The following is a 13,071-nucleotide window of genomic DNA, read 5'->3' as shown; positions in this document are numbered from 1 at the left end:
TCAACCTTCCACTCTCTGCACGCCAGAGACTACATGTAGCCTCGCTTCAGGCCCTATACACACGCGTTAGGAATAGCTGCCCTGTGGAGGCATGCAGGTTAATCTCATCCATCCTTTTCCAGTTGTCTCCATATTTATGGAAACTATCCAAATTTGTCTTCTCCAAGATAATTAAAGGAAGTATGAACAAAGGTGATTTTTCACCTTTTCTACCACTGTTGCATCATCAGAAAACTTAATGATGGTGTTGGAGTTGTGCCTGTCCATGCAGTCATGAGTGAACAGGGAGTACCAGAGTGGACTAAGCACTTACCCCTGAGGTGCCCTCCTGTTCAGGATCAGCATGGCGGATGTGTTGTTACCTACCTTTACCACCTGGGGGCGGCCCGTCAGGAAGTCCAGGATCCAGTTACAGAGGGAGGTGTTTAGTCCCAGGGTCCTTAGCTTAGTGATGAGCGTTGAGGGCACTATGGTGTTGAACGCTGAGCTGTAGTCAATGAATAGCAAAATTGAGAGCGTTGGAGAGCTTTTAATCATCTCTAGTCTAGAGTTTTTCTTGAGTTTAAGAGTCTTTTCTCAAGTTCTTTCCCTCTGGTTGCACATTTAACATGATAGTAGAAATGAGGTAAAACGGATTTAAGTTTCCCTGCATTAAAGTCCCCGACTCATCCAGAGGAGCGCCGCCTCTGGATGAGGGTTTTCCTGTTTGCTTATGGCTGTATACAGCTCATTCCATGCGGTCTTAGTGCCAGCATCGGTTTCTGCTGGTAAATAGACAGCTATGAAGATATTAGATGAAAACTCTCTTGGTAAATAGAGTGGTCTTCAGCTTATCATGAGATACTCTACCTCAGGTGAGCAAAACCTCGAGACTTCCTTAGATTCCTTAGATAACGTGCACCAACTGTTGTTTACAAATATACATAGACCGTCACCCCTTGTGGGGTGGATATACGTGCTTGTAGTTCGTCCATTTTATTATCAAATGATTGTAAATTGGCTAATAGGACCGATGGTAAAGTCAAATTACCCACTCGCCGACAGATCCTTACAATATCGTCCACGATATCTCCGGCTCTTTCTCCTGCAAATGACGGGGAAGAGGGCCTTGTCGGGTATAAATCCTTTTCTTTTTTTTTTAAGAAAAACTTGTCTTTCAATACAAGGTGCATAACCGCTGTCCTGATTTCTACAAGCTTCATTCGGTAATAAGAGACAGTGGCAGAAACATTATGTGCAAAATAAGTTAACAATAACGCAAAAAAAACACACACAATAGCAAAACTGGTTTGTAAACTGTAAAACGGCAGACATTCTCTCTGGCGCCATCGTATTAATCGCAACATGTTTCAAGTTGACAACCATTGTCCCTTATCCCAAGAGTTTCAAGGAAATGTGCCTAAATGACTATCGCCCTGAAGCACTCAAATGTGTAATTATGAAGTGCTTTGAAAGGCTGGTCATGACACACATCAACACCATCCTACCAGACACCCTAGACCCACTAAAATTCGAGTAACACCCCAACAGATGCCCAGATAACGCAATCTCAATTGCACCTCACACTGCCCTCTCCCACCTGGACAAGAGGGGCAATAAATATGTGAGAATACTGCTCATAGACTACAGCTCTGCGTTCAACACCATAGTCCCTAACCACACTCAGACAATATATACAAAACATACACACACACACTACATTAACACTCCCACACACATTCACATTCACTCACTACACACACACACACACACACACACACACACACACACACACACACACACACACACACACACACACACACACACACACACACACACACACACACACACAAAGAAAAACATACACACACACACACTTTCATGCTCACTTTTGCGCAAGTATGTGTCCTGTTGTTGGTTTGTTCATGTGTTTTACTTTATCTAAAAATACTGCAGAGATACATGTAACTGATAACAGCAGAGGTACATGTGACTGATAACTGACTGATAACAGCAGAGGTACATGTGACTGATAACTGATTGATAACAGCAGAGGTACATGTGACTGATAACTGACTGATAACAGCAGAGGTACATGTGACTGATAACTGATAACAGCAGAGGTACATGTGACTGATAACTGATTGATAACAGCAGAGGTACATGTGACTGATAACTGACTGATAACAGCAGAGGTACATGTGACTGATAACTGATTGATAACAGCAAAGGTACATGTGACTGATAACTGACTGATAACAGCAGAGGTACATGTAACTGATAACAGCAGAGGTACATGTAACTGATAACAGCAGAGGTACATGTGACTGATAACTGACCGATAACAGCAGAGGTACATGTGACTGATAACTGACTGATAACAGCAGAGATACATGTGACTGATAACTGACTGATAACAGCAGAGGTACATGTGACTGATAACAGCAGAGATACATGTGACTGATAACTGACTGATAACAGCAGAGATACATGTGACTGATAACTGACTGATAACAGCAGAGGTACATGTGACTGATAACAGCAGAGATACATGTGACTTATAACTGACTGATAACAGCAGAGGTACATGTAACTGATAGCAGCAGAGGTACATGTGACTGATAACAGCAGAGATACATGTGACTGATAACAAATAGAGTGATGGCCTCTAATAAAAAGATGAGGATCAGCCTTCTATAGGCTAGGTCTACAATATTTATTTATCAGCTTTCCTAATATTAAGCACATTGCTTATATTTACAACAGGAGTATAGCCTACCAGGCTGGCATGAACATGAACCACGGGAAAGCGTCCTCCATTCTCTATTTAAGTGCATAGATGACATGTATTTTTTCCAGCTGCCCCTGTTTCGATACAGGTGCATAATAATGTTCCATTCTAAATAAAAACACATTTCACGCATATATTCCTTAGTGTATGTAAAGACAAGACTAAATCAAAACTGGTCTGATGGGTGACAATATTAGCCTATCACCTGTGAATTAAATAGGATCACTTGTGAATGATGCCCAGCATAAGAAATAATGTTTTTTGTTTGTGACTTTTTACAATTCATAGTTGCTCACCTGCTGTAGCCTAGCCACAGGTCTATATGTTTTAATAAGGTTTGTGTCACAACTAAAGTGGCCAAATAACTTATTAAAATTAACCACATGAATCTGCTTTATAAGGGGTGTAGAGCCTAACATAAGCAGCACGTGAGTTTCAAGTTTGGGGAAGTTAACTTTCACCATAAAAATGCACCTTTATAATAAAAGCATTACGTGCATAATCACATTTGTGGTCACTTTTGATAATGGTTTTTTCCACTAATGGAACATCAAATCAAATCAAATTTTATTTGTCACATACACATGGTTAGCAGATGTTAATGCGAGTGTAGCGAAATGCTTGTGCTTCTAGTTCCGACAATGCAGTAATAACCAACAAGTAATCTAACTAACAATTCCAAAACTACTGTCTTATACACAGTGTAAGGGGATAAAGAATATGTACATAAGGATATATGAATGAGTGATGGTACAGAGCAGCATAGGCAAGATACAGTAGATGATATCGAGTACAGTATATACATATGAGATGAGTATGTAAACAAAGTGGCATAGTTAAAGTGGCTAGTGATACATGTATTACATAAGGATGCAGTCGATGATATAGAGTACAGTATATACGTATGCATATGAGATGAATAATGTAGGGTATGTAAACATTATATAAGGTAGCATTGTTTAAAGTGGCTAGTGATATATTTACATCATTTCCCATCAATTCCCATTATTAAAGTGGCTGGAGTTGAGTCAGTGTCAGTGTCAGTGTGTTGGCAGCAGCCACTCAATGTTAGTGGTGGCTGTTTAACAGTCTGATGGCCTTGAGATAGAAGCTGTTTTAGTCTCTCGGTCCCAGCTTTGATGCACCTGTACTGACCTCGCCTTCTGGATGATAGCGGAGTGAAGAGGCAGTGGCTCGGGTGGTTGATGTCCTTGATGATCTTTATGGCCTTCCTGTAACATCGGGTGGTGTAGGTGTCCTGGAGGGCAAGTAGTTTGCCCCCGGTGATGCGTTGTACAGACCTCACTACCCTCTGGAGAGCCTTACGGTTGAGGGCGGAGCAGTTGCCGTACCAGGCGGTGATACAGCCCGCCAGGATGCTCTCGATTGTGCATCTGTAGAAGTTTGTGAGTGCTTTTGGTGACAAGCCGAATTTCTTCAGCCTCCTGAGGTTGAAGAGGCGCTGCTGCGCCTTCTTCACGATGCTGTCTGTGTGAGTGGACCAATTCAGTTTGTCTGTGATGTGTATGCCGAGGAACTTAAAACTTGCTACCCTCTCCACTACTGTTCCATCGATGTGGATAGGGGGTGTTCCCTCTGCTGTTTCCTGAAGTCCACAATCATCTCCTTAGTTTTGTTGACGTTGAGTGTGAGGTTATTTTCCTGACACCACACTCCGAGGGCCCTCACCTCCTCCCTGTAGGCCGTCTCGTCGTTGTTGGTAATCAAGCCTACCACTGTTGTGTCGTCCGCAAACTTGATGATTGAGTTGGAGGCGTGCGTGGCCACGCAGTCGTGGGTGAACAGGGAGTACAGGAGAGGGCTCAGAACGCACCCTTGTGGGGCCCCAGTGTTGAGGATCAGCGGGGAGGAGATGTTGTTGCCTATCCTCACCACCTGGGGGCGGCCCGTCAGGAAGTCCAGTACCCAGTTGCACAGGGCGGGGTCGAGACCCAGGGTCTCGAGCTTGATGACGAGCTTGGAGGGTACTATGGTGTTGAATGCCGAGCTGTAGTCGATGAACAGCATTCTCACATAGGTATTCCTCTTGTCCAGATGGGTTAGGGCAGTGTGCAGTGTGGTTGAGATTGCATCGTCTGTGGACCTATTTGGGCGGTAAGCAAATTGGAGTGGGTCTAGGGTGTCAGGTAGGGTGGAGGTGATATGGTCCTTGACTAGTCTCTCAAAGCACTTCATGATGACGGATGTGAGTGCTACGGGCGGTAGTCGTTTAGCTCAGTTACCTTAGCTTTCTTGGGAACAGGAACAATGGTGGCCCTCTTGAAGCATGTGGGAACAGCAGACTGGTATAGGGATTGATTGAATATGTCCGTAAACACACCGGCCAGCTGGTCTGCGCATGCACTGAGGGCGCGGCTGGGGATGCCGTCTGGGCCTGCAGCCTTGCGATGGTTAACACGTTTAAATGTCTTACTCACCTCGGTTGCAGTGAAGGAGAGACCGCATGTTTTCATTGCAGGCCGTGTCAGTGGCACTGTATTGTCCTCAAAGCGGGCAAAAAGTTATTTCGTCTGCCTGGGAGCAAGACATCCTGGTCCGTGACTGGGCTGAATTTCTTCCTGTAGTCCGTGATTGACTGTAGACCCTGCCACATGCCTCTTGTGTCTGAGCCGTTGAATTGAGATTCTACTTTGTCTCTGTACTGACGCTTAGCTTGTTTAATAGCCTTGCGGAGGGAATAGCTGCACTGTTTGTATTCAGTCATGTCACCAGACACCTTGCCCTGATTAAAAGCAGTGGTTCGCGCTTTCAGTTTCACACGAATGCTGCCATCAATCCATGGTTTCTGGTTAGGGAATGTTTTAATCGTTGCTATGGGAACGACATCTTCAACGCACGTTCTAATGAACTCGCACACCGAATCAGCGTATTCGTCAATGTTGTTGTCTGACGCAATACGAAACATCTCCCAGTCCACGTGATGGAAGCAGTCTTGGAGTGTGGAGTCAGCTTGGTCGGACCAGCGTTGGACAGACCTCAGCGTGGGAGCCTCTTGTTTTAGTTTCTGTCTGTAGGCAGGGATCAACAAAATGGAGTCGTGGTCAGCTTTTCCGAAAGGAGGGCGGGGCAGGGCCTTATATGCGTTGCGGAAGTTAGAGTAACAATGATCCAAGGTCTTTCCACCCCTGGTTGCGCAATCGATATGCTGATAAAATTTATGGAGTCTTGTTTTCAGATTAGCCTTGTTAAAATCCCCAGCTACAATGAATGCAGCCTCCGGATAAATCGTTTCCAGTTTGCAGAGAGTTAAATAAAGTTCGTTCAGAGCCATCGATGTGTCTGCTTGGGGGGGGATATATATGGCTGGGATTATAATCGAAGAGAATTCTCTTGGTAGATAATGCGGTCTACATTTGATTGTGAGGAATTATAAATCAGGTGAACAGAAGGATTTGTGTTCCTGTATGTTTCTTTCATCACACCATGTCACGTTGGCCATAAGGCATACGCCCCCGCCCCTCTTCTTACCAGAAAGATGTTTGTTTCTGTCGGCGCGATGCGTGGAGAAACCCGCTGGCTGCACCGCTTCGAATAGCGTCGTTCCAGTGAGCCATGTTTCCGTGAAACAAAGAACGTTACAGTCTCTGATGTCCCTCTGGAATGCTACCCTTGCTCGGATTTCATCAACCTTGTTGTCAAGAGACTGGACATTGGCAAGAAGAATGCTAGGGAGTGGTGCACGGTGTGCCCGTCTCCGGAGTCTGACCAGAAGACCGCCTCGTTTCCCTCTTTTTCGGAGTCGTCTTTTGGGTCGCTGCATGGAATCCACTCAGTTGTCCTGTTTGTAAGGCAGAACACAGGATCCGCGTCGCGAAAAACATATTCTTGGTCGTACTGATGGTGAGTTGACGCTGATCTTATATTCAGTAGTTCTTCTCGACTGTATGTAATGAAACCTAAGATGACCTGGGGTACTAATGTAAGAAATAACACGTAAAAAAACAAAAACCTGCATAGTTTCCTAGGAACGCGAAGCGAGGCGGCCATCTCTGTCGGCGCCGGAAGTACTCCATTCACACTTACAGACTGTGCTTATTGCTGCATTTATAATGTGAACAAATAGCCTGATAGTATATCAACATACCTATTTCCTTGTTAACCTCTCAACACAGAATAGCCACATCGGCACACTCAAATCGTTTGGAGAAAATGTCCTTTCTATTTTATTCAGCTTTGTTCAATTCTGTTCTTCATCTATAAAAAAAGCAAATAACGACTGCTAAATGAACTAGTGGAGCCCACAGCCATATGGAGTAGCCAGGTCAGGACCTAACATAAGGACATCTCAGAGTATGCTATTCTGTTCTTCTGAAATAGACTACATTTTCTTCATATCATCCTTCTTTATATCTGTCTAAAATAAATAATGGATTTATTGTGAAGGTGCGGGGCTACATTACACGGACTTATTAGACTTTTTCAAGTGTAGATGTCCAAAGGTCAACATCAGTGGCTTGTAGGTTATGTGTGGAAGCCAGGAGATGCTAAATGTGTTTACAGTTATTCGACAGTAATGTTGTGACCACCACTACATAACAGCAGAGGAACATGTGACTGAGAGATCAGCAGAGGTACATGTGACTGAGAGATCAGAAGTGGTACATGTGACTGAGAGAACAGCAGAGGTACATGTGACTGAGAGAACAGCAGAGGTACATGTGACTGAGAGAACAGCAGAGGTACATGTGACTGAGAGAACAGCAGAGGTACATGTGACTGAGAGAACAGCAGAGGTACATGTGACTGAGAGAACAGCAGAGGTACATATGACTGAGAGAACAGCAGAGGTACATGTGACTGAGAGAATAGAAGTGGTACATGTGACTGAGAGAACAGCAGAGGTACATGTGACTGAGAGAACAGCAGAGGTACATGTGACTGAGAGAACAGCAGAGGTACATGTGACTGAGAGAACAGCAGAGGTACATGTGACTGAGAGAACAGCAGAGGTACATATGACTGAGAGAACAGCAGAGGTACATGTGACTGAGAGAATAGAAGTGGTACATGTGACTGAGAGAACAGCAGAGGTACAAGTGACTGAGAGAACAGCAGAGGTACATATGACTGAGAGAACAGCAGAGGTACATGTGACTGAGAGAACAGCAGAGGTACATGTGACTGAGAGAACAGCAGAGGTACGTGTGACTGAGAGAACAGCAGAGGTACATGTACGTGACTGAGAGAACAGCAGAGGTAAATGTGACTGAGAGAACAGCAGAGGTACATGTGACTGAGAGAACAGCAGAGGTACATGTGACTGAGAGAACAGCAGAGGTACATGTGACTGAGAGAACAGCAGAGGTACATGTGACTGAGAGAACAGCAGAGGTACATGTGACTGAGAGAACAGCAGAGGTACATGTGACTGAGAGAACAGCAGAGGTACATGTGACTGAGAGAACAGCAGAGGTACATATGACTGAGAGAACAGCAGAGGTACATGTGACTGAGAGAACAGCAGAGGTACATGTGACTGAGAGAACAGCAGAGGTACATGTGACTGAGAGAACAGCAGAGGTACATGTGACTGAGAGAACAGAAGTGGTACATGTGACTGAGAGAACAGCAGAGGTACATGTGACTGAGAGAACAGCAGAGGTACATGTGACTGAGAGAACAGCAGAGGTACATGTGACTGAGAGAATAGAAGTGGTACATGTGACTGAGAGAACAGCAGAGGTACATGTGACTGAGAGAACAGCAGAGGTACAAGTGACTGAGAGAACAGCAGAGGTACATATGGCTGAGAGAACAGCAGAGGTACATGTGACTGAGAGAACAGCAGAGGTACATGTGACTGAGAGAACAGCAGAGGTACGTGTGACTGAGAGAACAGCAGAGGTACATGTACGTGACTGAGAGAACAGCAGAGGTACATGTGACTGAGAGAACAGCAGAGGTACATGTGACTGAGAGAACAGCAGAGGTACATGTGACTGAGAGAACAGCAGAGGTACATGTGACTGAGAGAACAGCAGAGGTACATGTGACTGAGAGAACAGCAGAGGTACATGTGAGAGAACAGCATGAGAACGAATTGAAGGAAATGTAGATTGGAGCCCAATTGTGTGTCCCAAAAAGGGAGCCTATATCCTATGGAAACCCTGGGCCCTGGTCAAAAGTAGTGCACTTTATACAGAATAGGGACACATTTGGACCACACTCCAGTCCTTCCTCAGGACTCCTCTGCATGCAATGAGTGTCTGCTTGTGGCTATAGCCTCTACATCTCTCCCGATGCATCCCAAATGGCACCATATTCCCTATATAGTGCACTAATTTTGACCAGAGCCTTAAAGGAATAGGGTGCCATTAGGGACTCATCCTCTACACCTCAGCAGTCAAACAGACCTATGAATATTTTAATACACAGTGAATTGTCAGGCTATGCTTTATAGAGTCACCATGATTAATCAGATATTTAGGCGTTTTACATTTCTGAGAAAAAGAAGAGAGGGAATAAAATTAGCAGAATTGTTGTGAGAAAGAATAGTATGAGACATATAGAGTGGAAACTGAATATTATGAGAGAGATGGAATGGAGACTGAATAGTATGAGACATATAGAGTGGAGACTGATTATTATGAGATATATAGAGTGGAGACTGATTATTATGATACATATAGAGTGGAGACTGAATATTATGATACATATAGAGTGGAGACTGATTATTATGAGATATATAGAGTGGAGACTGAATAGTATGAGACATATAGAGTGGAGACTGATTATTATGAGATATATAGAGTGGAGACTGATTATTATGATACATATAGAGTGGAGACTGATTATTATGATACATATAGAGTGGAGACTGATTATTATGAGATATATAGAGTGGAGACTGAATATTATGAGATATGTAGAGTGGAGACTGATTATTATGAGATATATAGAGTGGAGACTGATTATTATGAGATATATAGAGTGGAGACTGATTATTATGATACATATAGAGTGGAGACTGATTATTATGATACATATAGAGTGGAGACTGAATATTATGATACATATAGAGTGGAGACTGAATATTATGAGAGAGAGAGAGTGTAGACTGAATATTATGAGATATGTAGAGTGGAGACTGAATATTATGAGATATATAGAGTGGAGACTGAATATTATGAGATATATAGAGTGGAGACTGATTATTATGAGATATATAGAGTGGAGACTGATTATTATGATACATATAGAGTGGAGACTGAATGTTATGATACATATAGAGTGGAGACTGAATATTATGAGATATGTAGAGTGGAGACTGATTATTATGAGATATATAGAGTGGAGACTGATTATTATGAGATATATAGAGTGGAGACTGATTATTATGATACATATAGAGTGGAGACTGATTATTATGAGATATATAGAGTGGAGACGGAATATTATGATACATATAGAGTGGAGACTGAATATTAAGAGAGAGAGAGAGTGGAGACTGAATATTACGATACATATAGAGTGGAGACTGAATATTACGATACATATAGAGTGGAGACTGAATATTACGATACATATAGAGTGGAGACTGAATATTAGAGAGAGAGAGAGTGGAGACGGAATATTATGATACATATAGAGTGGAGACTGATTATTATGAGAGAGATGGAGTGGAGACTGAATATTATGATACATATAGAGTGGAGACTGATTATTATGAGAGAGATGGAGTGGAGACTGAATATTATGATACATATAGAGTGGAGACTGAATATTATGATACATATAGAGTGGAGACTGATTATTATGAGAGAGATGGAGTGGAGACTGAATATTATGATACATATAGAGTGGAGACTGAATATTATGATACATATAGAGTGGAGACTGAATATTACGATACATATAGAGTGGAGACTGAATATTACGATACATATAGAGTGGAGACTGAATATTACGATACATATAGAGTGGAGACTGAATATATGAGAGAGATAGAGTGGAGACTGAATATTATGACAGAGATGGAGTGGAGACTGAATATATGAGAGAGATAGAGTGGAGATTGAATATTATGAGGGCCTATAAGGCCAGCATCCTGGAGTCGCCTCTTCATTGTTGACTTTGAGACTGCTGTTTTGTGGGTGCTATTTAATTATGCTGCCAGGACCTGTGAGGCGGCTGTTTCTCAAACTAGACAATCTAATGTACATGTCCTCTTGCTCAGTTGTGCACCGGGGTCTCCCACTCCTCGTTCTATTCTGGTAAAGCCAGTTTGCGCTGTTCTGTGTAGGGAGTAGTACACAGCGTTGTATGACATCTTCAGTTTCTTGTCAATTTCTCACATGGAATAGCCTTCATTTCTCAGAACAAGAATAGACTGGCGAGTTTCAGGAGAAAGCTCTTTGTTTCTGGACCTTTTGAGCCTGTAAGTGAATCCACAAATGCTGATGCTCCAGATACTTAACTAGTCTAAAGAATGCCAGTTTTATTTCTTCTTTAATTAGAACAACAGCTTTCAGCTATGCTAACTTAATTGCAAAAGGGTTTTCTATTGATCAATTAGCCTTTTAAAATGATAAACTTGGATTAGCTAACACAATGTGCCATTGGAAAACATGAGTGATGTTTGCTGATAATCAGCCTCTGTACGCCTATGTAGATATTCCATAAAAAATCAGCCGTTTCCAGCTACAATAGTCATTTACAACATAAACAATGTCTACACTGTATTTTTGATCAATTTGATGTTATTTTGTTGAACAAGAAATGTGCTGTTCTTTCAAAAACAAGGACATTTCTAGGTGACCCCAAACTTTTGAACGGTGTATATAGAGTGGAGACTGAATATTATGAGAGAGATAATGGAGACAGGATATTATGAGAGAGATAACAGAGACTGGATATTATGAGAGAGATAACGGAGACTGGATATTATGAGAGAGATAATGGAGACTGGATATTATGAGAGAGATAACGGAGACTGGATATTATGAGAGAGATAACGGAGACTGGATATTATGAGAGAGATAACGGAGACTGGATATTATGAGAGAGATAACGGAGACTGGGTATTATGAGAGGGATATCCCTCCTCCCTGAACGAGAATAACGCCCCCTGCAGGCCCCATGTACCAATAAGAGAGAGACAGAGACAGAGATGGAAACATCTGTCTGGGTGGAACAGAACAGCAGTAGAGGAACACAAAATTACAGAAGCTTAAATGGAGATACTCCATCTTAAAAGTCCCTCATTACATACATCCCTCCCTCATCTCTCCTTTCATCCCTCCCTCCTTCCCCTCTCAAACTACTCCACTAAGACCTCCCTGCTCACCTCCCTCCTACCTGTACCCCTTCTCCCATCTCCTACCTGTACCCCTTCTCCCATCTCCTACCTTTACCCCTTCTCCCATCTCCTACCTTTACCCCTTCTCCCATCTCCTACCTGTACCCCTTCTCCCATCTCCTACCTTTATCCTTCCTTCCTTCCTTCCTTCCTTCCTTCCACCACCCACTCCACCCCTCTCCTCCCACCCCCTGTTCCCCAACATTCTCTACCCCTTCCCCACTCACTCCCTCACCCTCTCTCCTCCCACCCCTGTTCTGTTCCCCACACTCTCTACCCCTCGACCGCTCACTCCCTCACCCTCTCTCCTCCCACTCCCTGTTCTGTTCCCCACACTCTCTACCCCTCGACTGCTCACTCCCTCACCCTCTCTCCTCCCACTCCCTGTTCTGTTCCCCACACTCTCTACCCCTCGACCGCTCACTCCCTCACCCTCTCTCCTCCCACTCCCTGTTCTGTTCCCCACACTCTCTACCCCTCGACCGCTCACTCCCTCACCCTCTCTCCTCACACTCCCTGTTCTGTTCCCCACACTCTCTACCCCTCGACCGCTCACTCCCTCACCCTCTCTCCTCCCACCCTCTGTTCCCCACACTCTCTACCCCTCGACCGCTCCCTCCCTCACCCTCTCTCCTCCCACTCCCTGTTCTGTTCCCCACACTCTCTACCCCTCGACCGCTCACTCCCTCACCCTCGCATGTCCCGCCCCCTGTCCATGCGCTGCCTCTATAAATCAGGTCCTAGAGATAGTTTTAATGGGTTTTTAATGAGCCTAATGTTTTGTGTTTTAATGAACTTATTACATCAGCTTCAATCATTTTAGAGGAATGAAAAATGATGGCGAAATGGCCTACATTAATTTAATTTACTGCTCAATCTGCCTGCCCAGCTAGCTGGGGTAGAGCAGGGCACAGAGGAGGAAAGAGGGGGAGAGAGAGAGGTGGATAGAGGGAGGAGGGAAGAGGAGAAAGGGAGGAGAAGG

This window comes from Oncorhynchus tshawytscha, linkage group LG08 (genome assembly GCF_018296145.1).
Source record: "Oncorhynchus tshawytscha isolate Ot180627B linkage group LG08, Otsh_v2.0, whole genome shotgun sequence".
NCBI classification, from domain to species: Eukaryota; Metazoa; Chordata; class Actinopteri; order Salmoniformes; family Salmonidae; genus Oncorhynchus; species Oncorhynchus tshawytscha.
Note: the sequence above shows the minus strand (reverse complement) of the source record.